This window comes from Corythoichthys intestinalis, chromosome 11 (genome assembly GCF_030265065.1).
Source record: "Corythoichthys intestinalis isolate RoL2023-P3 chromosome 11, ASM3026506v1, whole genome shotgun sequence".
Taxonomy (NCBI): Eukaryota; Metazoa; Chordata; class Actinopteri; order Syngnathiformes; family Syngnathidae; genus Corythoichthys; species Corythoichthys intestinalis.
The window spans coordinates 4,896,011-4,920,000 of NC_080405.1; the positions used below are offsets into that span (position 1 = coordinate 4,896,011).

General features: G+C 45.7%; 50 non-coding genes and 4 pseudogenes across 50 annotated transcripts; all 54 read left to right on the forward strand.

Annotated features, from left to right (window-relative positions):
• The first annotated feature begins 124 nt into the window (after positions 1-124).
• Positions 125-243, forward strand: LOC130926068 (5S ribosomal RNA). Its single transcript, XR_009066092.1, has one exon. It is a non-coding gene; the product is annotated as a 5S ribosomal RNA (ribosomal RNA).
• Positions 244-546: 303 nt separating this feature from the next.
• On the forward strand, positions 547-664 carry LOC130925572 (uncharacterized; annotated as a pseudogene).
• A 313-nt stretch (positions 665-977) lies between these two features.
• On the forward strand, positions 978-1,096 carry LOC130924862 (5S ribosomal RNA). The gene has a single exon (XR_009065160.1). It is a non-coding gene; the product is annotated as a 5S ribosomal RNA (ribosomal RNA).
• Positions 1,097-1,399: 303 nt separating this feature from the next.
• Positions 1,400-1,518, forward strand: LOC130924936 (5S ribosomal RNA). The gene has a single exon (XR_009065232.1). It is a non-coding gene; the product is annotated as a 5S ribosomal RNA (ribosomal RNA).
• Positions 1,519-1,830: 312 nt separating this feature from the next.
• On the forward strand, positions 1,831-1,949 carry LOC130924977 (5S ribosomal RNA). Its single transcript, XR_009065271.1, has one exon. It is a non-coding gene; the product is annotated as a 5S ribosomal RNA (ribosomal RNA).
• A 397-nt stretch (positions 1,950-2,346) lies between these two features.
• LOC130926080 (5S ribosomal RNA) lies at positions 2,347-2,465 on the forward strand. Its single transcript, XR_009066103.1, has one exon. It is a non-coding gene; the product is annotated as a 5S ribosomal RNA (ribosomal RNA).
• A 313-nt stretch (positions 2,466-2,778) lies between these two features.
• On the forward strand, positions 2,779-2,897 carry LOC130925412 (5S ribosomal RNA). The gene has a single exon (XR_009065692.1). It is a non-coding gene; the product is annotated as a 5S ribosomal RNA (ribosomal RNA).
• Positions 2,898-3,210: 313 nt separating this feature from the next.
• On the forward strand, positions 3,211-3,329 carry LOC130925271 (5S ribosomal RNA). The gene has a single exon (XR_009065555.1). It is a non-coding gene; the product is annotated as a 5S ribosomal RNA (ribosomal RNA).
• Positions 3,330-3,632: 303 nt separating this feature from the next.
• LOC130924747 (5S ribosomal RNA) lies at positions 3,633-3,751 on the forward strand. The gene has a single exon (XR_009065046.1). It is a non-coding gene; the product is annotated as a 5S ribosomal RNA (ribosomal RNA).
• A 313-nt stretch (positions 3,752-4,064) lies between these two features.
• On the forward strand, positions 4,065-4,183 carry LOC130924639 (5S ribosomal RNA). The gene has a single exon (XR_009064940.1). It is a non-coding gene; the product is annotated as a 5S ribosomal RNA (ribosomal RNA).
• A 313-nt stretch (positions 4,184-4,496) lies between these two features.
• Positions 4,497-4,615, forward strand: LOC130925026 (5S ribosomal RNA). Its single transcript, XR_009065317.1, has one exon. It is a non-coding gene; the product is annotated as a 5S ribosomal RNA (ribosomal RNA).
• A 303-nt stretch (positions 4,616-4,918) lies between these two features.
• On the forward strand, positions 4,919-5,037 carry LOC130924618 (5S ribosomal RNA). The gene has a single exon (XR_009064920.1). It is a non-coding gene; the product is annotated as a 5S ribosomal RNA (ribosomal RNA).
• A 393-nt stretch (positions 5,038-5,430) lies between these two features.
• On the forward strand, positions 5,431-5,549 carry LOC130926091 (5S ribosomal RNA). Its single transcript, XR_009066114.1, has one exon. It is a non-coding gene; the product is annotated as a 5S ribosomal RNA (ribosomal RNA).
• A 303-nt stretch (positions 5,550-5,852) lies between these two features.
• LOC130925573 (uncharacterized) lies at positions 5,853-5,970 on the forward strand (annotated as a pseudogene).
• A 313-nt stretch (positions 5,971-6,283) lies between these two features.
• On the forward strand, positions 6,284-6,402 carry LOC130925353 (5S ribosomal RNA). The gene has a single exon (XR_009065634.1). It is a non-coding gene; the product is annotated as a 5S ribosomal RNA (ribosomal RNA).
• Positions 6,403-6,705: 303 nt separating this feature from the next.
• LOC130924938 (5S ribosomal RNA) lies at positions 6,706-6,824 on the forward strand. The gene has a single exon (XR_009065233.1). It is a non-coding gene; the product is annotated as a 5S ribosomal RNA (ribosomal RNA).
• A 312-nt stretch (positions 6,825-7,136) lies between these two features.
• Positions 7,137-7,255, forward strand: LOC130924978 (5S ribosomal RNA). Its single transcript, XR_009065272.1, has one exon. It is a non-coding gene; the product is annotated as a 5S ribosomal RNA (ribosomal RNA).
• A 397-nt stretch (positions 7,256-7,652) lies between these two features.
• On the forward strand, positions 7,653-7,771 carry LOC130926103 (5S ribosomal RNA). The gene has a single exon (XR_009066125.1). It is a non-coding gene; the product is annotated as a 5S ribosomal RNA (ribosomal RNA).
• Positions 7,772-8,084: 313 nt separating this feature from the next.
• Positions 8,085-8,203, forward strand: LOC130925413 (5S ribosomal RNA). Its single transcript, XR_009065693.1, has one exon. It is a non-coding gene; the product is annotated as a 5S ribosomal RNA (ribosomal RNA).
• A 313-nt stretch (positions 8,204-8,516) lies between these two features.
• On the forward strand, positions 8,517-8,635 carry LOC130925272 (5S ribosomal RNA). Its single transcript, XR_009065556.1, has one exon. It is a non-coding gene; the product is annotated as a 5S ribosomal RNA (ribosomal RNA).
• Positions 8,636-8,938: 303 nt separating this feature from the next.
• On the forward strand, positions 8,939-9,057 carry LOC130924749 (5S ribosomal RNA). The gene has a single exon (XR_009065048.1). It is a non-coding gene; the product is annotated as a 5S ribosomal RNA (ribosomal RNA).
• A 313-nt stretch (positions 9,058-9,370) lies between these two features.
• LOC130924640 (5S ribosomal RNA) lies at positions 9,371-9,489 on the forward strand. Its single transcript, XR_009064941.1, has one exon. It is a non-coding gene; the product is annotated as a 5S ribosomal RNA (ribosomal RNA).
• A 313-nt stretch (positions 9,490-9,802) lies between these two features.
• Positions 9,803-9,921, forward strand: LOC130926114 (5S ribosomal RNA). The gene has a single exon (XR_009066136.1). It is a non-coding gene; the product is annotated as a 5S ribosomal RNA (ribosomal RNA).
• A 303-nt stretch (positions 9,922-10,224) lies between these two features.
• LOC130925574 (uncharacterized) lies at positions 10,225-10,342 on the forward strand (annotated as a pseudogene).
• Positions 10,343-10,655: 313 nt separating this feature from the next.
• LOC130924864 (5S ribosomal RNA) lies at positions 10,656-10,774 on the forward strand. Its single transcript, XR_009065162.1, has one exon. It is a non-coding gene; the product is annotated as a 5S ribosomal RNA (ribosomal RNA).
• Positions 10,775-11,077: 303 nt separating this feature from the next.
• On the forward strand, positions 11,078-11,196 carry LOC130924939 (5S ribosomal RNA). The gene has a single exon (XR_009065234.1). It is a non-coding gene; the product is annotated as a 5S ribosomal RNA (ribosomal RNA).
• A 312-nt stretch (positions 11,197-11,508) lies between these two features.
• Positions 11,509-11,627, forward strand: LOC130924980 (5S ribosomal RNA). The gene has a single exon (XR_009065274.1). It is a non-coding gene; the product is annotated as a 5S ribosomal RNA (ribosomal RNA).
• A 397-nt stretch (positions 11,628-12,024) lies between these two features.
• LOC130926126 (5S ribosomal RNA) lies at positions 12,025-12,143 on the forward strand. Its single transcript, XR_009066147.1, has one exon. It is a non-coding gene; the product is annotated as a 5S ribosomal RNA (ribosomal RNA).
• Positions 12,144-12,531: 388 nt separating this feature from the next.
• On the forward strand, positions 12,532-12,650 carry LOC130926138 (5S ribosomal RNA). Its single transcript, XR_009066158.1, has one exon. It is a non-coding gene; the product is annotated as a 5S ribosomal RNA (ribosomal RNA).
• A 313-nt stretch (positions 12,651-12,963) lies between these two features.
• LOC130925044 (5S ribosomal RNA) lies at positions 12,964-13,082 on the forward strand. Its single transcript, XR_009065335.1, has one exon. It is a non-coding gene; the product is annotated as a 5S ribosomal RNA (ribosomal RNA).
• A 313-nt stretch (positions 13,083-13,395) lies between these two features.
• LOC130925273 (5S ribosomal RNA) lies at positions 13,396-13,514 on the forward strand. The gene has a single exon (XR_009065557.1). It is a non-coding gene; the product is annotated as a 5S ribosomal RNA (ribosomal RNA).
• Positions 13,515-13,827: 313 nt separating this feature from the next.
• Positions 13,828-13,946, forward strand: LOC130924641 (5S ribosomal RNA). The gene has a single exon (XR_009064942.1). It is a non-coding gene; the product is annotated as a 5S ribosomal RNA (ribosomal RNA).
• A 313-nt stretch (positions 13,947-14,259) lies between these two features.
• LOC130924840 (5S ribosomal RNA) lies at positions 14,260-14,378 on the forward strand. Its single transcript, XR_009065138.1, has one exon. It is a non-coding gene; the product is annotated as a 5S ribosomal RNA (ribosomal RNA).
• A 303-nt stretch (positions 14,379-14,681) lies between these two features.
• Positions 14,682-14,800, forward strand: LOC130924691 (5S ribosomal RNA). The gene has a single exon (XR_009064990.1). It is a non-coding gene; the product is annotated as a 5S ribosomal RNA (ribosomal RNA).
• Positions 14,801-15,193: 393 nt separating this feature from the next.
• LOC130926149 (5S ribosomal RNA) lies at positions 15,194-15,312 on the forward strand. Its single transcript, XR_009066169.1, has one exon. It is a non-coding gene; the product is annotated as a 5S ribosomal RNA (ribosomal RNA).
• Positions 15,313-15,625: 313 nt separating this feature from the next.
• LOC130924642 (5S ribosomal RNA) lies at positions 15,626-15,744 on the forward strand. Its single transcript, XR_009064943.1, has one exon. It is a non-coding gene; the product is annotated as a 5S ribosomal RNA (ribosomal RNA).
• Positions 15,745-16,057: 313 nt separating this feature from the next.
• Positions 16,058-16,176, forward strand: LOC130925028 (5S ribosomal RNA). The gene has a single exon (XR_009065319.1). It is a non-coding gene; the product is annotated as a 5S ribosomal RNA (ribosomal RNA).
• Positions 16,177-16,479: 303 nt separating this feature from the next.
• Positions 16,480-16,598, forward strand: LOC130924692 (5S ribosomal RNA). Its single transcript, XR_009064991.1, has one exon. It is a non-coding gene; the product is annotated as a 5S ribosomal RNA (ribosomal RNA).
• A 393-nt stretch (positions 16,599-16,991) lies between these two features.
• LOC130926162 (5S ribosomal RNA) lies at positions 16,992-17,110 on the forward strand. Its single transcript, XR_009066181.1, has one exon. It is a non-coding gene; the product is annotated as a 5S ribosomal RNA (ribosomal RNA).
• A 303-nt stretch (positions 17,111-17,413) lies between these two features.
• On the forward strand, positions 17,414-17,531 carry LOC130925575 (uncharacterized; annotated as a pseudogene).
• Positions 17,532-17,844: 313 nt separating this feature from the next.
• LOC130924865 (5S ribosomal RNA) lies at positions 17,845-17,963 on the forward strand. Its single transcript, XR_009065163.1, has one exon. It is a non-coding gene; the product is annotated as a 5S ribosomal RNA (ribosomal RNA).
• A 303-nt stretch (positions 17,964-18,266) lies between these two features.
• Positions 18,267-18,385, forward strand: LOC130925255 (5S ribosomal RNA). The gene has a single exon (XR_009065540.1). It is a non-coding gene; the product is annotated as a 5S ribosomal RNA (ribosomal RNA).
• A 312-nt stretch (positions 18,386-18,697) lies between these two features.
• Positions 18,698-18,816, forward strand: LOC130924981 (5S ribosomal RNA). Its single transcript, XR_009065275.1, has one exon. It is a non-coding gene; the product is annotated as a 5S ribosomal RNA (ribosomal RNA).
• A 397-nt stretch (positions 18,817-19,213) lies between these two features.
• LOC130926174 (5S ribosomal RNA) lies at positions 19,214-19,332 on the forward strand. Its single transcript, XR_009066192.1, has one exon. It is a non-coding gene; the product is annotated as a 5S ribosomal RNA (ribosomal RNA).
• A 388-nt stretch (positions 19,333-19,720) lies between these two features.
• LOC130926185 (5S ribosomal RNA) lies at positions 19,721-19,839 on the forward strand. Its single transcript, XR_009066203.1, has one exon. It is a non-coding gene; the product is annotated as a 5S ribosomal RNA (ribosomal RNA).
• A 313-nt stretch (positions 19,840-20,152) lies between these two features.
• On the forward strand, positions 20,153-20,271 carry LOC130925045 (5S ribosomal RNA). The gene has a single exon (XR_009065336.1). It is a non-coding gene; the product is annotated as a 5S ribosomal RNA (ribosomal RNA).
• Positions 20,272-20,584: 313 nt separating this feature from the next.
• On the forward strand, positions 20,585-20,703 carry LOC130925274 (5S ribosomal RNA). Its single transcript, XR_009065558.1, has one exon. It is a non-coding gene; the product is annotated as a 5S ribosomal RNA (ribosomal RNA).
• Positions 20,704-21,006: 303 nt separating this feature from the next.
• LOC130924750 (5S ribosomal RNA) lies at positions 21,007-21,125 on the forward strand. Its single transcript, XR_009065049.1, has one exon. It is a non-coding gene; the product is annotated as a 5S ribosomal RNA (ribosomal RNA).
• A 308-nt stretch (positions 21,126-21,433) lies between these two features.
• LOC130925275 (5S ribosomal RNA) lies at positions 21,434-21,552 on the forward strand. The gene has a single exon (XR_009065559.1). It is a non-coding gene; the product is annotated as a 5S ribosomal RNA (ribosomal RNA).
• Positions 21,553-21,855: 303 nt separating this feature from the next.
• Positions 21,856-21,974, forward strand: LOC130924835 (5S ribosomal RNA). The gene has a single exon (XR_009065132.1). It is a non-coding gene; the product is annotated as a 5S ribosomal RNA (ribosomal RNA).
• A 308-nt stretch (positions 21,975-22,282) lies between these two features.
• On the forward strand, positions 22,283-22,401 carry LOC130925147 (5S ribosomal RNA). Its single transcript, XR_009065435.1, has one exon. It is a non-coding gene; the product is annotated as a 5S ribosomal RNA (ribosomal RNA).
• A 388-nt stretch (positions 22,402-22,789) lies between these two features.
• LOC130926197 (5S ribosomal RNA) lies at positions 22,790-22,908 on the forward strand. The gene has a single exon (XR_009066214.1). It is a non-coding gene; the product is annotated as a 5S ribosomal RNA (ribosomal RNA).
• A 313-nt stretch (positions 22,909-23,221) lies between these two features.
• LOC130925046 (5S ribosomal RNA) lies at positions 23,222-23,340 on the forward strand. Its single transcript, XR_009065337.1, has one exon. It is a non-coding gene; the product is annotated as a 5S ribosomal RNA (ribosomal RNA).
• A 313-nt stretch (positions 23,341-23,653) lies between these two features.
• Positions 23,654-23,772, forward strand: LOC130925276 (5S ribosomal RNA). Its single transcript, XR_009065560.1, has one exon. It is a non-coding gene; the product is annotated as a 5S ribosomal RNA (ribosomal RNA).
• The last annotated feature ends 218 nt before the right edge of the window (positions 23,773-23,990 follow it).

The window sequence follows — 23,990 nt, forward strand, 5'->3', positions numbered from 1 at the left end:
CCAGACCACTTGAAACCTAACTTCCCTCAGGGAACCTGACTGAACTGAACTGAACTGGTTCGTCTTTTGTACCAGAACAGATCTCCTTCGCCTTTTGTATAGCTATATTTCACAAATTTTGCCAGCTTACGGCCATACTACCCTGAGAACGCCCGATCTCGTCTGATCTCGGAAGCTAAGCAGGGTCGGGCCTGGTTAGTACTTGGATGGGAGACCGCCTGGGAATACCAGGTGCTGTAAGCTTTTTGGTTTATTTCATTAAAAAGAAAGAACAGACAGATCTTGTTGGTATCAACTGAGGTCGATGTACTGTCTTGTTAGTTTTGTGGTTGGAGCTCACATCGGGTTGAGTTTGCAGCTCTCGTTTTCACCCAACTCTGTGCGTTTTAAATGGTGATTACCTCGTTAGCTGCCATTGACAGCACGAGATGACCAGACCACTTTAAACCTAATTTCACTCAGGGAACCTTACTGAACTGGTTCATCTTTTGTACCAGAACAGATCTCCTTCGCCTTTTGTATAGCTATATTTCACAACCTTTGCCAGCTTACGGCCATACTACCCTGAGAACGCCCGATCTCGTCTATCTCGGAAGCTAAGCAGGGTCGGGCCTGGTTAGTACTTGGATTGGAGACCGCCTGGGAATACCAGGTGCTGTAAGCTTTTTGGTTTATTTCATGACAAAGAAAGAACAGACAGATCTTGTTGGTATCAACCCTGGTCAATGTACTGTCTTGTTAGTTTTGTGGTTGGAGCTCACATTAGGTTGAGTTTGCAGCTCTCGTTTTCACCCAACTCTGTGCGTTTTAAATGGTGATTACCTCGTTAGCTGCCATTGACAGCACGAGATGACCAGATCACTTGAAACCTAACTTCCCTCAGGGAACCTGACTGAACTGAACTGAACTGGTTCGTCTTTTGTACCAGAACAGATCTCCTTCGCCTTTTGTATAGCTATATTTCACAAATTTTGCCAGCTTACGGCCATACTACCCTGAGAACGCCCGATCTCGTCTGATCTCGGAAGCTAAGCATGGTCGGGCCTGGTTAGTACTTGGATGGGAGACCGCCTGGGAATACCAGGTGCTGTAAGCTTTTTGGTTTATTTCATTAAAAAGAAAGAACAGACAGATCTTGTTGGTATCAACTGAGGTCAATGTATTGTCTTGTTAGTTTTGTGGTTGGAGCTCACATTGGGTTGAGTTTGCAGCTCTCGTTTTCACCCAACTCTGTGCGTTTTAAATGGTGATTACCTCGTTAGCTGCCATTGACAGCACGAGATGACCAGACCACTTGAAACCTAATTTCACTCAGGGAACCTTACTGAACTGGTTCATCTTTTGTACCAGAACAGATCTCCTTCGCCTTTTGTATAGCTATATTTCACAAGTTTTGCCAGCTTACGGCCATACTACCCTGAGAACGCCCGATCTTGTCTGATCTCGGAAGCTAAGCAGGGTCGGGCCTGGTTAGTACTTGGATGGGAGACCGCCTGGGAATACCAGGTGCTGTAAGCTTTTTGGTTTATTTCATGACAAAGAAAGAACAGACAGATCTTGTTGGTATCAACCCTGGTCAATGTACTGTCTTGTTAGTTTTGTGGTTGGAGCTCACATTGGGTTGAGTTTGCAGCTCTCGTTTCACCCAACTCTGTGCGTTTTAAATGGTGATTACCTCGTTAGCTGCCATTGACAGCACGAGATGACCAGACCACTTGAAACCTAACTTCCCTCAGGGAACCTGACTGAACTGAACTGAACTGGTTCGTCTTTTGTACCAGAACAGATCCCCTTCGCCTTTTGTATAGCTATATTTCACAAATTTTGCCAGCTTACGGCCATACTACCCTGAGAACGCCCGATCTCGTCTGATCTCGGAAGCTAAGAAGGGTCGGGCCTGGTTAGTACTTGGATGGGAGACCGCCTGGGAATACCAGGTGCTGTAAGCTTTTTGGTTTATTTCATGACAAAGAAAGAACAGGCAGATCTTGTTGGTATCAACTGAGGTCAATGTATTGTCTTGTTAGTTTTGTGGTTGGAGCTCACATTGGGTTGAGTTTGCAGCTATCGTTTTCACCCAACTCTGTGCGTTTTAAATGGTGATTACCTCGTTAGCTGCCATTGACAGCACGAGATGACCAGACCACTTGAAACCTAATTTCCCTCAGGGAACCTTACTGAACTGAACTGAAGTGAACTGGTTCGTCTTTTGTACCAGAACAGATCTCATTCCCCTTTGTATAGCTATATTTCACAAATTTTGCCAGCTTACGGCCATACTACCCTGAGAACGCCCGATCAGATCTCCTTCACCTTTTGTATAGCGATATTTCACAAGCTTTGCCAGCTTACGGCCATACTACCCTGAGAACGCCCGATCTCGTCTGATCTCGGAAGCTAAGCAGGGTCGGGCCTGGTTAGTACTTGGATGGGAGACCGCCTGGGAATACCAGGTGCTGTAAGCTTTTTGGTTTATTTCATGACAAAGAAAGAACAGACAGATCTTGTTGGTATCAACTGAGGTCAATGTACTGTCTTGTTAGTTTTGTGGTTGGAGCTCACATTGGGTTGAGTTTGCAGCTCTCGTTTTCACCCAACTCTGTGCGTTTTAAATGGTGATTACCTCGTTAGCTGCCATTGACAGCACGAGATGACCAGACCACTTGAAATCTAATTTCCCTCAGGGAACCTGACTGAACTGAACTGAACTGGTTCGTCTTTTGTACCAGAACACATCTCCTTCGCCTTTTGTATAGCTATATTTCACAAATTTTGCCAGCTTACGGCCATACTACCCTGAGAACGCCGGATCTTGTCTGATCTCGGAAGCTAAGCAGGGTCGGGCCTGGTTAGTACTTGGATGGGAGACCGCCTGGGAATACCAGGTGCTGTAAGCTTTTTGGTTTATTTCATGACAAAGAAAGAACAGACAGATCTTGTTGGTATCAACCCTGGTCAAAGTACTGTCTTGTTAGTTTTGTGGTTGGAGCTCACATTGGGTTGAGTTTGCAGCTCTCGTTTTCACCCAACTCTGTGCGTTTTAAATGGTGATTACCTCGTTAGCTGCCATTGACAGCACGAGATGACCAGATCACTTGAAACCTAACTTCCCTCAGGGAACCTGACTGAACTGAACTGAACTGGTTCGTCTTTTGTACCAGAACAGATCTCCTTCGCCTTTTGTATAGCTATATTTCACAAATTTTGCCAGCTTACGGCCATACTACCCTGAGAACGCCCGATCTCGTCTGATCTCGGAAGCTAAGCATGGTCGGGCCTGGTTAGTACTTGGACGGGAGACCGCCTGGGAATACCAGGTGCTGTAAGCTTTTTGGTTTATTTCATTAAAAAGAAAGAACAGACAGATCTTGTTGGTATCAACTGAGGTCGATGTACTGTCTTGTTAGTTTTGTGGTTGGAGCTCACATCGGGTTGAGTTTGCAGCTCTCGTTTTCACCCAACTCTGTGCGTTTTAAATGGTGATTACCTCGTTAGCTGCCATTGACAGCACGAGATGACCAGACCACTTGAAACCTAATTTCACTCAGGGAACCTTACTGAACTGGTTCATCTTTTGTACCAGAACAGATCTCTTTCGCCTTTTGTATAGCTATATTTCACAAATTTTGCTAGCTTACGGCCATACTACCCTGAGAACGCCCGATCTCGTCTGATCTCGGAAGCAAAGCAGGGTCGGGCCTGGTTAGTACTTGGATGGGAGACCGCCTGGGAATACCAGGTGCTGTAAGCTTTTTGGTTTATTTCATGACAAAGAAAGAACAGACAGATCTTGTTGGTATCAACTGAGGTCAATGTATTGTCTTGTTAGTTTTGTGGTTGGAGCTCACATTGGGTTGAGTTTGCAGCTCTCGTTTTCACCCAACTCTGTGCGTTTTAAATGGTGATTCCCTCGTTAGCTGCCATTGACAGCACGAGATGACCAGACCACTTGAAATCTAATTTCCCTCAGGGAACCTGACTGAACTGAACTGAACTGGTTCGTCTTTTGTACCAGAACACATCTCCTTCGCCTTTTGTATAGCTATATTTCACAAATTTTGCCAGTTTACGGCCATACTACCCTGAGAACGCCCGATCTCGTCTGATCTCGGAAGCTAAGCAGGGTCGGGCCTGGTTAGTACTTGGATGGGAGACCGCCTGGGAATACCAGGTGCTGTAAGCTTTTTGGTTTATTTCATGACAAAGAAAGAACAGACAGATCTTGTTGGTATCAACTGAGGTCAATGTACTGTCTTGTTAGTTTTGTGGTTGGAGCTCACATTTGGTTGAGTTTGCAGCTCTCGTCTTCACCCAACTCTGTGCGTTTTAGATGGTGATTACCTCGTTAGCTGCCATTGACAGCACGAGATGACCAGACCACTTGAAACCTAACTTCCCTCAGGGAACCTGACTGAACTGAACTGAACTGGTTCGTCTTTTGTACCAGAACAGATCTCCTTCGCCTTTTGTATAGCTATATTTCACAAATTTTGCCAGCTTACGGCCATACTACCCTGAGAACGCCCGATCTCGTCTGATCTCGGAAGCTAAGCAGGGTCGGCCCTGGTTAGTACTTGGATGGGAGACCGCCTGGGAATACCAGGTGCTGTAAGCTTTTTGGTTTATTTCATTAAAAAGAAAGAACAGACAGATCTTGTTGGTATCAACTGAGGTCGATGTACTGTCTTGTTAGTTTTGTGGTTGGAGCTCACATCGGGTTGAGTTTGCAGCTCTCGTTTTCACCCAACTCTGTGCGTTTTAAATGGTGATTACCTCGTTAGCTGCCATTGACAGCACGAGATGACCAGACCACTTGAAACCTAATTTCACTCAGGGAACCTTACTGAACTGGTTCATCTTTTGTACCAGAACAGATCTCCTTCGCCTTTTGTATAGCTATATTTCACAAGTTTTGCCAGCTTACGGCCATACTACCCTGAGAACGCCTGATCTCGTCTGATCTCGGAAGCTAAGCAGGGTCAGGCCTGGTTAGTACTTGGATGGGAGACCGCCTGGGAATACCAGGTGCTGTAAGCTTTTTGGTTTATTTCATGACAAAGAAAGAACAGACAGATCTTGTTGGTATCAACTGAGGTCAATGTACTGTCTTGTTAGTTTTGTGGTTGGAGCTCACATTTGGTTGAGTTTGCAGCTCTCGTTGTCACCCAACTCTGTGCGTTTTAGATGGTGATTACCTCGTTAGCTGCCATTGACAGCACGAGATGACCAGACCACTTGAAACCTAACTTTCCTCAGGGAACCTGACTGAACTGAACTGAACTGGTTCGTCTTTTGTACCAGAACAGATCTCCTTCTCCTTTTGTATAGCTATATTTCACAAATTTTGCCAGCTTACGGCCATACTACCCTGAGAACGCCCGATCAGATCTCCTTCGCCTTTTGTATAGCGATATTTCACAAGCTTTGCCAGCTTACGGCCATACTACCCTGAGAACGCCCGATCTCGTCTGATCTCGGAAGCTAAGCAGGGTCGGGCCTGGTTAGTACTTGGATGGGAGACCGCCTGGGAATACCAGGTGCTGTAAGCTTTTTGGTTTATTTCATTAAAAAGAAAGAACAGACAGATCTTGTTGGTATCAACTGAGGTCGATGTACTGTCTTGTTAGTTTTGTGGTTGGAGCTCACATCGGGTTGAGTTTGCAGCTCTCGTTTTCACCCAACTCTGTGCGTTTTAAATGGTGATTACCTCGTTAGCTGCCATTGACAGCACAAGATTACCAGACCACTTGAAACCTAATTTCACTCAGGGAACCTTACTGAACTGGTTCATCTTTTGTACCAGAACAGATCTCCTTCGCCTTTTGTATAGCTATATTTCACAACCTTTGCCAGCTTACGGCCATACTACCCTGAGAACGCCCGATCTCGTCTATCTCGGAAGCTAAGCAGGGTCGGGCCTGGTTAGTACTTGGATTGGAGACCGCCTGGGAATACCAGGTGCTGTAAGCTTTTTGGTTTATTTCATGACAAAGAAAGAACAGACAGATCTTGTTGGTATCAACCCTGGTCAATGTACTGTCTTGTTAGTTTTGTGGTTGGAGCTCACATTAGGTTGAGTTTGCAGCTCTCGTTTTCACCCAACTCTGTGCGTTTTAAATGGTGATTACCTCGTTAGCTGCCATTGACAGCACGAGATGACCAGATCACTTGAAACCTAACTTCCCTCAGGGAACCTGACTGAACTGAACTGAACTGGTTCGTCTTTTGTACCAGAACAGATCTCCTTCGCCTTTTGTATAGCTATATTTCACAAGTTTTGCCAGCTTACGGCCATACTACCCTGAGAACGCCCGATCTCGTCTGATCTCGGAAACTAAGCATGGTCGGGCCTGGTTAGTACTTGGATGGGAGACCGCCTGGGAATACCAGGTGCTGTAAGCTTTTTGGTTTATTTCATGACAAAGAAAGAACAGACAGATCTTGTTGGTATCAACTGAGGTCAATGTATTGTCTTGTTAGTTTTGTGGTTGGAGCTCACATTGGGTTGAGTTTGCAGCTCTCGTTTTCACCCAACTCTGTGCGTTTTAAATGGTGATTACCTCGTTAGCTGCCATTGACAGCACGAGATGACCAGACCACTTGAAACCTAATTTCACTCAGGGAACCTTACTGAACTGGTTCATCTTTTGTACCAGAACAGATCTCCTTCGCCTTTTGTATAGCTATATTTCACAAGTTTTGCCAGCTTACGGCCATACTACCCTGAGAACGCCCGATCTTGTCTGATCTCGGAAGCTAAGCAGGGTCGGGCCTGGTTAGTACTTGGATGGGAGACCGCCTGGGAATACCAGGTGCTGTAAGCTTTTTGGTTTATTTCATGACAAAGAAAGAACAGACAGATCTTGTTGGTATCAACCCTGGTCAATGTACTGTCTTGTTAGTTTTGTGGTTGGAGCTCACATTGGGTTGAGTTTGCAGCTCTCGTTTCACCCAACTCTGTGCGTTTTAAATGGTGATTACCTCGTTAGCTGCCATTGACAGCACGAGATGACCAGACCACTTGAAACCTAACTTCCCTCAGGGAACCTGACTGAACTGAACTGAACTGGTTCGTCTTTTGTACCAGAACAGATCTCCTTCGCCTTTTGTATAGCTATATTTCACAAATTTTGCCAGCTTACGGCCATACTACCCTGAGAACGCCCGATCTCGTCTGATCTCGGAAGCTAAGAAGGGTCGGGCCTGGTTAGTACTTGGATGGGAGACCGCCTGGGAATACCAGGTGCTGTAAGCTTTTTGGTTTATTTCATGACAAAGAAAGAACAGGCAGATCTTGTTGGTATCAACTGAGGTCAATGTATTGTCTTGTTAGTTTTGTGGTTGGAGCTCACATTGGGTTGAGTTTGCAGCTATCGTTTTCACCCAACTCTGTGCGTTTTAAATGGTGATTACCTCGTTAGCTGCCATTGACAGCACGAGATGACCAGACCACTTGAAACCTAATTTCCCTCAGGGAACCTTACTGAACTGAACTGAAGTGAACTGGTTCGTCTTTTGTACCAGAACAGATCTCATTCCCCTTTGTATAGCTATATTTCACAAATTTTGCCAGCTTACGGCCATACTACCCTGAGAACGCCCGATCAGATCTCCTTCACCTTTTGTATAGCGATATTTCACAAGCTTTGCCAGCTTACGGCCATACTACCCTGAGAACGCCCGATCTCGTCTGATCTCGGAAGCTAAGCAGGGTCGGGCCTGGTTAGTACTTGGATGGGAGACCGCCTGGGAATACCAGGTGCTGTAAGCTTTTTGGTTTATTTCATGACAAAGAAAGAACAGACAGATCTTGTTGGTATCAACTGAGGTCAATGTACTGTCTTGTTAGTTTTGTGGTTGGAGCTCACATTGGGTTGAGTTTGCAGCTCTCGTTTTCACCCAACTCTGTGCGTTTTAAATGGTGATTACCTCGTTAGCTGCCATTGACAGCACGAGATGACCAGACCACTTGAAATCTAATTTCCCTCAGGGAACCTGACTGAACTGAACTGAACTGGTTCGTCTTTTGTACCAGAACACATCTCCTTCGCCTTTTGTATAGCTATATTTCACAAATTTTGCCAGCTTACGGCCATACTACCCTGAGAACGCCGGATCTTGTCTGATCTCGGAAGCTAAGCAGGGTCGGGCCTGGTTAGTACTTGGATGGGAGACCGCCTGGGAATACCAGGTGCTGTAAGCTTTTTGGTTTATTTCATGACAAAGAAAGAACAGACAGATCTTGTTGGTATCAACCCTGGTCAAAGTACTGTCTTGTTAGTTTTGTGGTTGGAGCTCACATTGGGTTGAGTTTGCAGCTCTCGTTTTCACCCAACTCTGTGCGTTTTAAATGGTGATTACCTCGTTAGCTGCCATTGACAGCACGAGATGACCAGATCACTTGAAACCTAACTTCCCTCAGGGAACCTGACTGAACTGAACTGAACTGGTTCGTCTTTTGTACCAGAACAGATCTCCTTCGCCTTTTGTATAGCTATATTTCACAAATTTTGCCAGCTTACGGCCATACTACCCTGAGAACGCCCGATCTCGTCTGATCTCGGAAGCTAAGCATGGTCGGGCCTGGTTAGTACTTGGACGGGAGACCGCCTGGGAATACCAGGTGCTGTAAGCTTTTTGGTTTATTTCATTAAAAAGAAAGAACAGACAGATCTTGTTGGTATCAACTGAGGTCGATGTACTGTCTTGTTAGTTTTGTGGTTGGAGCTCACATCGGGTTGAGTTTGCAGCTCTCGTTTTCACCCAACTCTGTGCGTTTTAAATGGTGATTACCTCGTTAGCTGCCATTGACAGCACGAGATGACCAGACCACTTGAAACCTAATTTCACTCAGGGAACCTTACTGAACTGGTTCATCTTTTGTACCAGAACAGATCTCTTTCGCCTTTTGTATAGCTATATTTCACAAATTTTGCTAGCTTACGGCCATACTACCCTGAGAACGCCCGATCTCGTCTGATCTCGGAAGCAAAGCAGGGTCGGGCCTGGTTAGTACTTGGATGGGAGACCGCCTGGGAATACCAGGTGCTGTAAGCTTTTTGGTTTATTTCATGACAAAGAAAGAACAGACAGATCTTGTTGGTATCAACTGAGGTCAATGTATTGTCTTGTTAGTTTTGTGGTTGGAGCTCACATTGGGTTGAGTTTGCAGCTCTCGTTTTCACCCAACTCTGTGCGTTTTAAATGGTGATTCCCTCGTTAGCTGCCATTGACAGCACGAGATGACCAGACCACTTGAAATCTAATTTCCCTCAGGGAACCTGACTGAACTGAACTGAACTGGTTCGTCTTTTGTACCAGAACACATCTCCTTCGCCTTTTGTATAGCTATATTTCACAAATTTTGCCAGTTTACGGCCATACTACCCTGAGAACGCCCGATCTCGTCTGATCTCGGAAGCTAAGCAGGGTCGGGCCTGGTTAGTACTTGGATGGGAGACCGCCTGGGAATACCAGGTGCTGTAAGCTTTTTGGTTTATTTCATGACAAAGAAAGAACAGACAGATCTTGTTGGTATCAACTGAGGTCAATGTACTGTCTTGTTAGTTTTGTGGTTGGAGCTCACATTTGGTTGAGTTTGCAGCTCTCGTCTTCACCCAACTCTGTGCGTTTTAGATGGTGATTACCTCGTTAGCTGCCATTGACAGCACGAGATGACCAGACCACTTGAAACCTAACTTCCCTCAGGGAACCTGACTGAACTGAACTGAACTGGTTCGTCTTTTGTACCAGAACAGATCTCCTTCGCCTTTTGTATAGCTATATTTCACAAATTTTGCCAGCTTACGGCCATACTACCCTGAGAACGCCCGATCTCGTCTGATCTCGGAAGCTAAGCAGGGTCGGGCCTGGTTAGTACTTGGATGGGAGACCGCCTGGGAATACCAGGTGCTGTAAGCTTTTTGGTTTATTTCATTAAAAAGAAAGAACAGACAGATCTTGTTGGTATCAACTGAGGTCGATGTACTGTCTTGTTAGTTTTGTGGTTGGAGCTCACATCGGGTTGAGTTTGCAGCTCTCGTTTTCACCCAACTCTGTGCGTTTTAAATGGTGATTACCTCGTTAGCTGCCATTGACAGCACGAGATGACCAGACCACTTGAAACCTAATTTCACTCAGGGAACCTTACTGAACTGGTTCATCTTTTGTACCAGAACAGATCTCCTTCGCCTTTTGTATAGCTATATTTCACAACCTTTGCCAGCTTACGGCCATACTACCCTGAGAACGCCCGATCTCGTCTATCTCGGAAGCTAAGCAGGGTCGGGCCTGGTTAGTACTTGGATTGGAGACCGCCTGGGAATACCAGGTGCTGTAAGCTTTTTGGTTTATTTCATGACAAAGAAAGAACAGACAGATCTTGTTGGTATCAACCCTGGTCAATGTACTGTCTTGTTAGTTTTGTGGTTGGAGCTCACATTAGGTTGAGTTTGCAGCTCTCGTTTTCACCCAACTCTGTGCGTTTTAAATGGTGATTACCTCGTTAGCTGCCATTGACAGCACGAGATGACCAGATCACTTGAAACCTAACTTCCCTCAGGGAACCTGACTGAACTGAACTGAACTGGTTCGTCTTTTGTACCAGAACAGATCTCCTTCGCCTTTTGTATAGCTATATTTCACAAGGTTTGCCAGCTTACGGCCATACTACCCTGAGAACGCCCGATCTCGTCTGATCTCGGAAGCTAAGCATGGTCGGGCCTGGTTAGTACTTGGATGGGAGACCGCCTGGGAATACCAGGTGCTGTAAGCTTTTTGGTTTATTTCATGACAAAGAAAGAACAGACAGATCTTGTTGGTATCAACTGAGGTCAATGTATTGTCTTGTTAGTTTTGTGGTTGGAGCTCACATTGGGTTGAGTTTGCAGCTCTCGTTTTCACCCAACTCTGTGCGTTTTAAATGGTGATTACCTCGTTAGCTGCCATTGACAGCACGAGATGACCAGACCACTTGAAACCTAATTTCACTCAGGGAACCTTACTGAACTGGTTCATCTTTTGTACCAGAACAGATCTCCTTCGCCTTTTGTATAGCTATATTTCACAAGTTTTGCCAGCTTACGGCCATACTACCCTGAGAACGCCCGATCTTGTCTGATCTCGGAAGCTAAGCAGGGTCGGGCCTGGTTAGTACTTGGATGGGAGACCGCCTGGGAATACCAGGTGCTGTAAGCTTTTTGGTTTATTTCATGACAAAGAAAGAACAGACAGATCTTGTTGGTATCAACCCTGGTCAATGTACTGTCTTGTTAGTTTTGTGGTTGGAGCTCACATTGGGTTGAGTTTGCAGCTCTCGTTTCACCCAACTCTGTGCGTTTTAAATGGTGATTACCTCGTTAGCTGCCATTGACAGCACGAGATGACCAGACCACTTGAAACCTAACTTCCCTCAGGGAACCTGACTGAACTGAACTGAACTGGTTCGTCTTTTGTACCAGAACAGATCTCCTTCGCCTTTTGTATAGCTATATTTCACAAATTTTGCCAGCTTACGGCCATACTACCCTGAGAACGCCCGATCTCGTCTGATCTCGGAAGCTAAGAAGGGTCGGGCCTGGTTAGTACTTGGATGGGAGACCGCCTGGGAATACCAGGTGCTGTAAGCTTTTTGGTTTATTTCATGACAAAGAAAGAACAGGCAGATCTTGTTGGTATCAACTGAGGTCAATGTATTGTCTTGTTAGTTTTGTGGTTGGAGCTCACATTGGGTTGAGTTTGCAGCTATCGTTTTCACCCAACTCTGTGCGTTTTAAATGGTGATTACCTCGTTAGCTGCCATTGACAGCACGAGATGACCAGACCACTTGAAACCTAATTTCCCTCAGGGAACCTTACTGAACTGAACTGAAGTGAACTGGTTCGTCTTTTGTACCAGAACAGATCTCATTCCCCTTTGTATAGCTATATTTCACAAGTTTTGCCAGCTTACGGCCATACTACCCTGAGAACGCCCGATCAGATCTCCTTCGCCTTTTGTATAGCGATATTTCACAAGCTTTGCCAGCTTACGGCCATACTACCCTGAGAACGCCCGATCTCGTCTGATCTCGGAAGCTAAGCAGGGTCGGGCCTGGTTAGTACTTGGATGGGAGACCGCCTGGGAATACCAGGTGCTGTAAGCTTTTTGGTTTATTTCATGACAAAGAAAGAACAGACAGATCTTGTTGGTATCAACTGAGGTCAATGTATTGTCTTGTTAGTTTTGTGGTTGGAGCTCACATCGGGTTGAGTTTGCAGCTCTCGTTTTCACCCAACTCTGTGCGTTTTAAATGGTGATTACCTCGTTAGCTGCCATTGACAGCACGAGATGACCAGACCACTTGAAACCTAATTTCACTCAGGGAACCTGACTGAACTGAACTGGTTCGTCTTTTGTACCAGAACAGATCTCCTTCGCCTTTTGTATAGCTATATTTCACAAATTTTGCCAGCTTACGGCCATACTACCCTGAGAACGCCCGATCAGATCTCCTTCACCTTTTGTATAGCGATATTTCACAAGCTTTGCCAGCTTACGGCCATACTACCCTGAGAACGCCCGATCTCGTCTGATCTCGGAAGCTAAGCAGGGTCGGGCCTGGTTAGTACTTGGATGGGAGACCGCCTGGGAATACCAGGTGCTGTAAGCTTTTTGGTTTATTTCATGACAAAGAAAGAACAGACAGATCTTGTTGGTATCAACTGAGGTCAATGTACTGTCTTGTTAGTTTTGTGGTTGGAGCTCACATTGGGTTGAGTTTGCAGCTCTCGTTTTCACCCAACTCTGTGCGTTTTAAATGGTGATTACCTCGTTAGCTGCCATTGACAGCACGAGATGACCAGACCACTTGAAATCTAATTTCCCTCAGGGAACCTGACTGAACTGAACTGAACTGGTTCGTCTTTTGTACCAGAACACATCTCCTTCGCCTTTTGTATAGCTATATTTCACAAATTTTGCCAGCTTACGGCCATACTACCCTGAGAACGCCGGATCTCGTCTGATCTCGGAAGCTAAGCAGGGTCGGGCCTGGTTAGTACTTGGATGGGAGACCGCCTGGGAATACCAGGTGCTGTAAGCTTTTTGGTTTATTTCATGACAAAGAAAGAACAGACAGATCTTGTTGGTATCAACCCTGGTCAATGTACTGTCTTGTTAGTTTTGTGGTTGGAGCTCACATTGGGTTGAGTTTGCAGCTCTCGTTTTCACCCAACTCTGTGCGTTTTAAATGGTGATTACCTCGTTAGCTGCCATTGACAGCACGAGATGACCAGATCACTTGAAACCTAACTTCCCTCAGGGAACCTGACTGAACTGAACTGAACTGGTTCGTCTTTTGTACCAGAACAGATCTCCTTCGCCTTTTGTATAGCTATATTTCACAAATTTTGCCAGCTTACGGCCATACTACCCTGAGAACGCCCGATCTCGTCTGATCTCGGAAGCTAAGCATGGTCGGGCCTGGTTAGTACTTGGACGGGAGACCGCCTGGGAATACCAGGTGCTGTAAGCTTTTTGGTTTATTTCATTAAAAAGAAAGAACAGACAGATCTTGTTGGTATCAACTGAGGTCGATGTACTGTCTTGTTAGTTTTGTGGTTGGAGCTCACATCGGGTTGAGTTTGCAGCTCTCGTTTTCACCCAACTCTGTGCGTTTTAAATGGTGATTCCCTCGTTAGCTGCCATTGACAGCACGAGATGACCAGACCACTTGAAATCTAATTTCCCTCAGGGAACCTGACTGAACTGAACTGAACTGGTTCGTCTTTTGTACCAGAACACATCTCCTTCGCCTTTTGTATAGCTATATTTCACAAATTTTGCCAGTTTACGGCCATACTACCCTGAGAACGCCCGATCTCGTCTGATCTCGGAAGCTAAGCAGGGTCGGGCCTGGTTAGTACTTGGATGGGAGACCGCCTGGGAATACCAGGTGCTGTAAGCTTTTTGGTTTATTTCATGACAAAGAAAGAACAGACAGATCTTGTTGGTATCAACTGAGGTCAATGTACTGTCTTGTTAGTTTTGTGGTTGGAGCTCACATTTGGTTGAGTTTGCAGCTCTCGTTTTCACCCAACTCTGTGCGTTTTAGATGGTGATTACCTCGTTAGCTGCCATTGACAGCACGAGATGACCAGACCACTTGAAACCTAACTTCCCTCAGGGAACCTGACTGAACTGAACTGAACTGGTTCGTCTTTTGTACCAGAACAGATCTCCTTCGCCTTTTGTATAGCTATATTTCACAAATTTTGCCAGCTTACGGCCATACTACCCTGAGAACGCCCGATCTCGTCTGATCTCGGAAGCTAAGCAGGGTTGGCCCTGGTTAGTACTTGGATGGGAGACCGCCTGGGAATACCAGGTGCTGTAAGCTTTTTGGTTTATTTCATTAAAAAGAAAGAACAGACAGATCTTGTTGGTATCAACTGAGGTCGATGTACTGTCTTGTTAGTTTTGTGGTTGGAGCTCACATCGGGTTGAGTTTGCAGCTCTCGTTTTCACCCAACTCTGTGCGTTTTAAATGGTGATTACCTCGTTAGCTGCCATTGACAGCACGAGATGACCAGACCACTTGAAACCTAATTTCACTCAGGGAACCTTACTGAACTGGTTCATCTTTTGTACCAGAACAGATCTCCTTCGCCTTTTGTATAGCTATATTTCACAAGTTTTGCCAGCTTACGGCCATACTACCCTGAGAACGCCTGATCTCGTCTGATCTCGGAAGCTAAGCAGGGTCAGGCCTGGTTAGTACTTGGATGGGAGACCGCCTGGGAACACCAGGTGCTGTAAGCTTTTTGGTTTATTTCATGACAAAGAAAGAACAGACAGATCTTGTTGGTATCAACTGAGGTCAATGTACTGTCTTGTTAGTTTTGTGGTTGGAGCTCACATTTGGTTGAGTTTGCAGCTCTCGTTGTCACCCAACTCTGTGCGTTTTAGATGGTGATTACCTCGTTAGCTGCCATTGACAGCACGAGATGACCAGACCACTTGAAACCTAACTTTCCTCAGGGAACCTGACTGAACTGAACTGAACTGGTTCGTCTTTTGTACCAGAACAGATCTCCTTCGCCTTTTGTGTAGCTATATTTCACAAATTTTGCCAGCTTACGGCCATACTACCCTGAGAACGCCCGATCAGATCTCCTTCGCCTTTTGTATAGCGATATTTCACAAGCTTTGCCAGCTTACGGCCATACTACCCTGAGAACGCCCGATCTCGTCTGATCTCGGAAGCTAAGCAGGGTCGGGCCTGGTTAGTACTTGGATGGGAGACCGCCTGGGAATACCAGGTGCTGTAAGCTTTTTGGTTTATTTCATTAAAAAGAAAGAACAGACAGATCTTGTTGGTATCAACTGAGGTCGATGTACTGTCTTGTTAGTTTTGTGGTTGGAGCTCACATCGGGTTGAGTTTGCAGCTCTCGTTTTCACCCAACTCTGTGCGTTTTAAATGGTGATTACCTCGTTAGCTGCCATTGACAGCACGAGATGACCAGACCACTTGAAATCTAATTTCCCTCAGGGAACCTGACTGAACTGAACTGAACTGGTTCGTCTTTTGTACCAGAACACATCTCCTTCGCCTTTTGTATAGCTATATTTCACAAATTTTGCCAGTTTACGGCCATACTACCCTGAGAACGCCCGATCTCGTCTGATCTCGGAAGCTAAGCAGGGTCGGGCCTGGTTAGTACTTGGATGGGAGACCGCCTGGGAATACCAGGTGCTGTAAGCTTTTTGGTTTATTTCATGACAAAGAAAGAACAGACAGATCTTGTTGGTATCAACTGAGGTCAATGTACTGTCTTGTTAGTTTTGTGGTTGGAGCTCACATTTGGTTGAGTTTGCAGCTCTCGTTTTCACCCAACTCTGTGCGTTTTAGATGGTGATTACCTCGTTAGCTGCCATTGACAGCACGAGATGACCAGACCACTTGAAACCTAACTTCCCTCAGGGAACCTGACTGAACTGAACTGAACTGGTTCGTCTTTTGTACCAGAACAGATCTCCTTCGCCTTTTGTATAGCTATATTTCACAAATTTTGCCAGCTTACGGCCATACTACCCTGAGAACGCCCGATCTCGTCTGATCTCGGAAGCTAAGCAGGGTCGGCCCTGGTTAGTACTTGGATGGGAGACCGCCTGGGAATACCAGGTGCTGTAAGCTTTTTGGTTTATTTCATTAAAAAGAAAGAACAGACAGATCTTGTTGGGATCAACTGAGGTCGATGTACTGTCTTGTTAGTTTTGTGGTTGGAGCTCACATCGGGTTGAGTTTGCAGCTCTCGTTTTCACCCAACTCTGTGCGTTTTAAATGGTGATTACCTCGTTAGCTGCCATTGACAGCACGAGATGACCAGACCACTTGAAACCTAATTTCACTCAGGGAACCTTACTGAACTGGTTCATCTTTTGTACCAGAACAGATCTCCTTCGCCTTTTGTATAGCTATATTTCACAAGTTTTGCCAGCTTACGGCCATACTACCCTGAGAACGCCTGATCTCGTCTGATCTCGGAAGCTAAGCAGGGTCAGGCCTGGTTAGTACTTGGATGGGAGACCGCCTGGGAACACCAGGTGCTGTAAGCTTTTTGGTTTATTTCATGACAAAGAAAGAACAGACAGATCTTGTTGGTATCAACTGAGGTCAATGTACTGTCTTGTTAGTTTTGTGGTTGGAGCTCACATTTGGTTGAGTTTGCAGCTCTCGTTGTCACCCAACTCTGTGCGTTTTAGATGGTGATTACCTCGTTAGCTGCCATTGACAGCACGAGATGACCAGACCACTTGAAACCTAACTTTCCTCAGGGAACCTGACTGAACTGAACTGAACTGGTTCGTCTTTTGTACCAGAACAGATCTCCTTCGCCTTTTGTATAGCTATATTTCACAAATTTTGCCAGCTTACGGCCATACTACCCTGAGAACGCCCGATCAGATCTCCTTCGCCTTTTGTATAGCGATATTTCACAAGCTTTGCCAGCTTACGGCCATACTACCCTGAGAACGCCCGATCTCGTCTGATCTCGGAAGCTAAGCAGGGTCGGGCCTGGTTAGTACTTGGATGGGAGACCGCCTGGGAATACCAGGTGCTGTAAGCTTTTTGGTTTATTTCATTAAAAAGAAAGAACAGACAGATCTTGTTGGTATCAACTGAGGTCGATGTACTGTCTTGTTAGTTTTGTGGTTGGAGCTCACATCGGGTTGAGTTTGCAGCTCTCGTTTTCACCCAACTCTGTGCGTTTTAAATGGTGATTACCTCGTTAGCTGCCATTGACAGCACGAGATGACCAGACCACTTGAAACCTAATTTCACTCAGGGAACCTTACTGAACTGGTTCATCTTTTGTACCAGAACAGATCTCCTTCGCCTTTTGTATAGCTATATTTCACAACCTTTGCCAGCTTACGGCCATACTACCCTGAGAACGCCCGATCTCGTCTATCTCGGAAGCTAAGCAGGGTCGGGCCTGGTTAGTACTTGGATTGGAGACCGCCTGGGAATACCAGGTGCTGTAAGCTTTTTGGTTTATTTCATGACAAAGAAAGAACAGACAGATCTTGTTGGTATCAACCCTGGTCAATGTACTGTCTTGTTAGTTTTGTGGTTGGAGCTCACATTAGGTTGAGTTTGCAGCTCTCGTTTTCACCCAACTCTGTGCGTTTTAAATGGTGATTACCTCGTTAGCTGCCATTGACAGCACGAGATGACCAGATCACTTGAAACCTAACTTCCCTCAGGGAACCTGACTGAACTGAACTGAACTGGTTCGTCTTTTGTACCAGAACAGATCTCCTTCGCCTTTTGTATAGCTATATTTCACAAGTTTTGCCAGCTTACGGCCATACTACCCTGAGAACGCCCGATCTCGTCTGATCTCGGAAGCTAAGCATGGTCGGGCCTGGTTAGTACTTGGATGGGAGACCGCCTGGGAATACCAGGTGCTGTAAGCTTTTTGGTTTATTTCATGACAAAGAAAGAACAGACAGATCTTGTTGGTATCAACTGAGGTCAATGTATTGTCTTGTTAGTTTTGTGGTTGGAGCTCACATTGGGTTGAGTTTGCAGCTCTCGTTTTCACCCAACTCTGTGCGTTTTAAATGGTGATTACCTCGTTAGCTGCCATTGACAGCACGAGATGACCAGACCACTTGAAACCTAATTTCACTCAGGGAACCTTACTGAACTGGTTCATCTTTTGTACCAGAACAGATCTCCTTCGCCTTTTGTATCGCTATATTTCACAAGTTTTGCCAGCTTACGGCCAAACTACCCTGAGAACGCCCGATCTTGTCTGATCTCGGAAGCTAAGCAGGGTCGGGCCTGGTTAGTACTTGGATGGGAGACCGCCTGGGAATACCAGGTGCTGTAAGCTTTTTGGTTTATTTCATGACAAAGAAAGAACAGACAGATCTTGTTGGTATCAACCCTGGTCAATGTACTGTCTTGTTAGTTTTGTGGTTGGAGCTCACATTGGGTTGAGTTTGCAGCTCTCGTTTCACCCAACTCTGTGCGTTTTAAATGGTGATTACCTCGTTAGCTGCCATTGACAGCACGAGATGACCAGACCACTTGAAACCTAACTTCCCTCAGGGAACCTGACTGAACTGAACTGAACTGGTTCGTCTTTTGTACCAGAACAGATCTCCTTCGCCTTTTGTATAGCTATATTTCACAAATTTTGCCAGCTTACGGCCATACTACCCTGAGAACGCCCGATCTCGTCTGATCTCGGAAGCTAAGAAGGGTCGGGCCTGGTTAGTACTTGGATGGGAGACCGCCTGGGAATACCAGGTGCTGTAAGCTTTTTGGTTTATTTCATGACAAAGAAAGAACAGGCAGATCTTGTTGGTATCAACTGAGGTCAATGTATTGTCTTGTTAGTTTTGTGGTTGGAGCTCACATTGGGTTGAGTTTGCAGCTATCGTTTTCACCCAACTCTGTGCGTTTTAAATGGTGATTACCTCGTTAGCTGCCATTGACAGCACGAGATGACCAGACCACTTGAAACCTAATTTCCCTCAGGGAACCTTACTGAACTGAACTGAAGTGAACTGGTTCGTCTTTTGTACCAGAACAGATCTCATTCCCCTTTGTATAGCTATATTTCACAAGTTTTGCCAGCTTACGGCCATACTACCCTGAGAACGCCCGATCAGATCTCCTTCGCCTTTTGTATAGCGATATTTCACAAGCTTTGCCAGCTTACGGCCATACTACCCTGAGAACGCCCGATCTCGTCTGATCTCGGAAGCTAAGCAGGGTCGGGCCTGGTTAGTACTTGGATGGGAGACCGCCTGGGAATACCAGGTGCTGTAAGCTTTTTGGTTTATTTCATGACAAAGAAAGAACAGACAGATCTTGTTGGTATCAACTGAGGTCAATGTATTGTCTTGTTAGTTTTGTGGTTGGAGCTCACATCGGGTTGAGTTTGCAGCTCTCGTTTTCACCCAACTCTGTGCGTTTTAAATGGTGATTACCTCGTTAGCTGCCATTGACAGCACGAGATGACCAGACCACTTGAAACCTAATTTCACTCAGGGAACCTGACTGAACTGAACTGGTTCGTCTTTTGTACCAGAACAGATCTCCTTCGCCTTTTGTATAGCTATATTTCACAAATTTTGCCAGCTTACGGCCATACTACCCTGAGAACGCCCGATCAGATCTCCTTCACCTTTTGTATAGCGATATTTCACAAGCTTTGCCAGCTTACGGCCATACTACCCTGAGAACGCCCGATCTCGTCTGATCTCGGAAGCTAAGCAGGGTCGGGCCTGGTTAGTACTTGGATGGGAGACCGCCTGGGAATACCAGGTGCTGTAAGCTTTTTGGTTTATTTCATGACAAAGAAAGAACAGACAGATCTTGTTGGTATCAACTGAGGTCAATGTACTGTCTTGTTAGTTTTGTGGTTGGAGCTCACATTGGGTTGAGTTTGCAGCTCTCGTTTTCACCCAACTCTGTGCGTTTTAAATGGTGATTACCTCGTTAGCTGCCATTGACAGCACGAGATGACCAGACCACTTGAAATCTAATTTCCCTCAGGGAACCTGACTGAACTGAACTGAACTGGTTCGTCTTTTGTACCAGAACACATCTCCTTCGCCTTTTGTATAGCTATATTTCACAAATTTTGCCAGCTTACGGCCATACTACCCTGAGAACGCCGGATCTCGTCTGATCTCGGAAGCTAAGCAGGGTCGGGCCTGGTTAGTACTTGGATGGGAGACCGCCTGGGAATACCAGGTGCTGTAAGCTTTTTGGTTTATTTCATGACAAAGAAAGAACAGACAGATCTTGTTGGTATCAACCCTGGTCAATGTACTGTCTTGTTAGTTTTGTGGTTGGAGCTCACATAGGGTTGAGTTTGCAGCTCTCGTTTTCACCCAACTCTGTGCGTTTTAAATGGTGATTACCTCGTTAGCTGCCATTGACAGCACGAGATGACCAGATCACTTGAAACCTAACTTCCCTCAGGGAACCTGACTGAACTGAACTGAACTGGTTCGTCTTTTGTACCAGAACAGATCTCCTTCGCCTTTTGTATAGCTATATTTCACAAATTTTGCCAGCTTACGGCCATACTACCCTGAGAACGCCCGATCTCGTCTGATCTCGGAAGCTAAGCATGGTCGGGCCTGGTTAGTACTTGGACGGGAGACCGCCTGGGAATACCAGGTGCTGTAAGCTTTTTGGTTTATTTCATTAAAAAGAAAGAACAGACAGATCTTGTTGGTATCAACTGAGGTCGATGTACTGTCTTGTTAGTTTTGTGGTTGGAGCTCACATCGGGTTGAGTTTGCAGCTCTCGTTTTCACCCAACTCTGTGCGTTTTAAATGGTGATTACCTCGTTAGCTGCCATTGACAGCACGAGATGACCAGACCACTTGAAACCTAATTTCACTCAGGGAACCTTACTGAACTGGTTCATCTTTTGTACCAGAACAGATCTCTTTCGCCTTTTGTATAGCTATATTTCACAAATTTTGCTAGCTTACGGCCATACTACCCTGAGAACGCCCGATCTCGTCTGATCTCGGAAGCAAAGCAGGGTCGGGCCTGGTTAGTACTTGGATGGGAGACCGCCTGGGAATACCAGGTGCTGTAAGCTTTTTGGTTTATTTCATTAAAAAGAAAGAACAGACAGATCTTGTTGGTATCAACTGAGGTCGATGTACTGTCTTGTTAGTTTTGTGGTTGGAGCTCACATCGGGTTGAGTTTGCAGCTCTCGTTTTCACCCAACTCTGTGCGTTTTAGATGGTGATTACCTCGTTAGCTGCCATTGACAGCACGAGATGACCAGACCACTTGAAACCTAACTTCCCTCAGGGAACCTGACTGAACTGAACTGGTTCGTCTTTTGTACCAGAACAGATCTCCTTCGCCTTTTGTATAGCTATATTTCACAAATTTTGCCAGCTTACGGCCATACTACCCTGAGAACGCCCGATCTCGTCTGATCTCGGAAGCTAAGCATGGTCGGGCCTGGTTAGTACTTGGACGGGAGACCGCCTGGGAATACCAGGTGCTGTAAGCTTTTTGGTTTATTTCATTAAAAAGAAAGAACAGACAGATCTTGTTGGTATCAACTGAGGTCGATGTACTGTCTTGTTAGTTTTGTGGTTGGAGCTCACATCGGGTTGAGTTTGCAGCTCTCGTTTTCACCCAACTCTGTGCGTTTTAAATGGTGATTACCTCGTTAGCTGCCATTGACAGCACGAGATGACCAGACCACTTGAAACCTAATTTCACTCAGGGAACCTTACTGAACTGGTTCATCTTTTGTACCAGAACAGATCTCTTTCGCCTTTTGTATAGCTATATTTCACAAATTTTGCTAGCTTACGGCCATACTTCCCTGAGAACGCCCGATCTCGTCTGATCTCGGAAGCAAAGCAGGGTCGGGCCTGGTTAGTACTTGGATGGGAGACCGCCTGGGAATACCAGGTGCTGTAAGCTTTTTGGTTTATTTCATGACAAAGAAAGAACAGACAGATCTTGTTGGTATCAACTGAGGTCAATGTACTGTCTTGTTAGTTTTGTGGTTGGAGCTCACATTTGGTTGAGTTTGCAGCTCTCGTTTTCACCCAACTCTGTGCGTTTTAGATGGTGATTACCTCGTTAGCTGCCATTGACAGCACGAGATGACCAGACCACTTGAAACCTAACTTCCCTCAGGGAACCTGACTGAACTGAACTGGTTCGTCTTTTGTACCAGAACAGATCTCCTTCGCCTTTTGTATAGCTATATTTCACAACCTTTGCCAGCTTACGGCCATACTACCCTGAGAACGCCCGATCTCGTCTGATCTCGGAAGCTAAGCATGGTCGGGCCTGGTTAGTACTTGGATGGGAGACCGCCTGGGAATACCAGGTGCTGTAAGCGTTTTGGTTTATTTCATGACAAAGAAAGAACAGACAGACCTTGTTGGTATCAACTGAGGTCAATATATTGTCTTGTTAGTTTTGTGGTTGGAGCTCACATCGGGTTGAGTTTGCAGCTCTCGTTTTCACCCAACTCTGTGCGTTTTAAATGGTGATTACCTCGTTAGCTGCCATTGACAGCACGAGATGACCAGACCACTTGAAACCTAATTTCACTCAGGGAACCTGACTGAACTGAACTGGTTCGTCTTTTGTACCAGAACAGATCTCCTTCGCCTTTTGTATAGCTATATTTCACAAATTTTGCCAGCTTACGGCCATACTACCCTGAGAACGCCCGATCAGATCTCCTTCACCTTTTGTATAGCGATATTTCACAAGCTTTGCCAGCTTACGGCCATACTACCCTGAGAACGCCCGATCTCGTCTGATCTCGGAAGCTAAGCAGGGTCGGGCCTGGTTAGTACTTGGATGGGAGACCGCCTGGGAATACCAGGTGCTGTAAGCTTTTTGGTTTATTTCATGACAAAGAAAGAACAGACAGATCTTGTTGGTATCAACTGAGGTCAATGTACTGTCTTGTTAGTTTTGTGGTTGGAGCTCACATTGGGTTGAGTTTGCAGCTCTCGTTTTCACCCAACTCTGTGCGTTTTAAATGGTGATTACCTCGTTAGCTGCCATTGACAGCACGAGATGACCAGACCACTTGAAATCTAATTTCCCTCAGGGAACCTGACTGAACTGAACTGAACTGGTTCGTCTTTTGTACCAGAACACATCTCCTTCGCCTTTTGTATAGCTATATTTCACAAATTTTGCCAGCTTACGGCCATACTACCCTGAGAACGCCGGATCTCGTCTGATCTCGGAAGCTAAGCAGGGTCGGGCCTGGTTAGTACTTGGATGGGAGACCGCCTGGGAATACCAGGTGCTGTAAGCTTTTTGGTTTATTTCATGACAAAGAAAGAACAGACAGATCTTGTTGGTATCAACCCTGGTCAATGTACTGTCTTGTTAGTTTTGTGGTTGGAGCTCACATTGGGTTGAGTTTGCAGCTCTCGTTTTCACCCACCTCTGTGCGTTTTAAATGGTGATTACCTCGTTAGCTGCCATTGACAGCACGAGATGACCAGATCACTTGAAACCTAACTTCCCTCAGGGAACCTGACTGAACTGAACTGAACTGGTTCGTCTTTTGTACCAGAACAGATCTCCTTCGCCTTTTGTATAGCTATATTTCACAAATTTTGCCAGCTTACGGCCATACTACCCTGAGAACGCCCGATCTCGTCTGATCTCGGAAGCTAAGCATGGTCGGGCCTGGTTAGTACTTGGACGGGAGACCGCCTGGGAATACCAGGTGCTGTAAGCTTTTTGGTTTATTTCATTAAAAAGAAAGAACAGACAGATCTTGTTGGTATCAACTGAGGTCGATGTACTGTCTTGTTAGTTTTGTGGTTGGAGCTCACATCGGGTTGAGTTTGCAGCTCTCGTTTTCACCCAACTCTGTGCGTTTTAAATGGTGATTACCTCGTTAGCTGCCATTGACAGCACGAGATGACCAGACCACTTGAAACCTAATTTCACTCA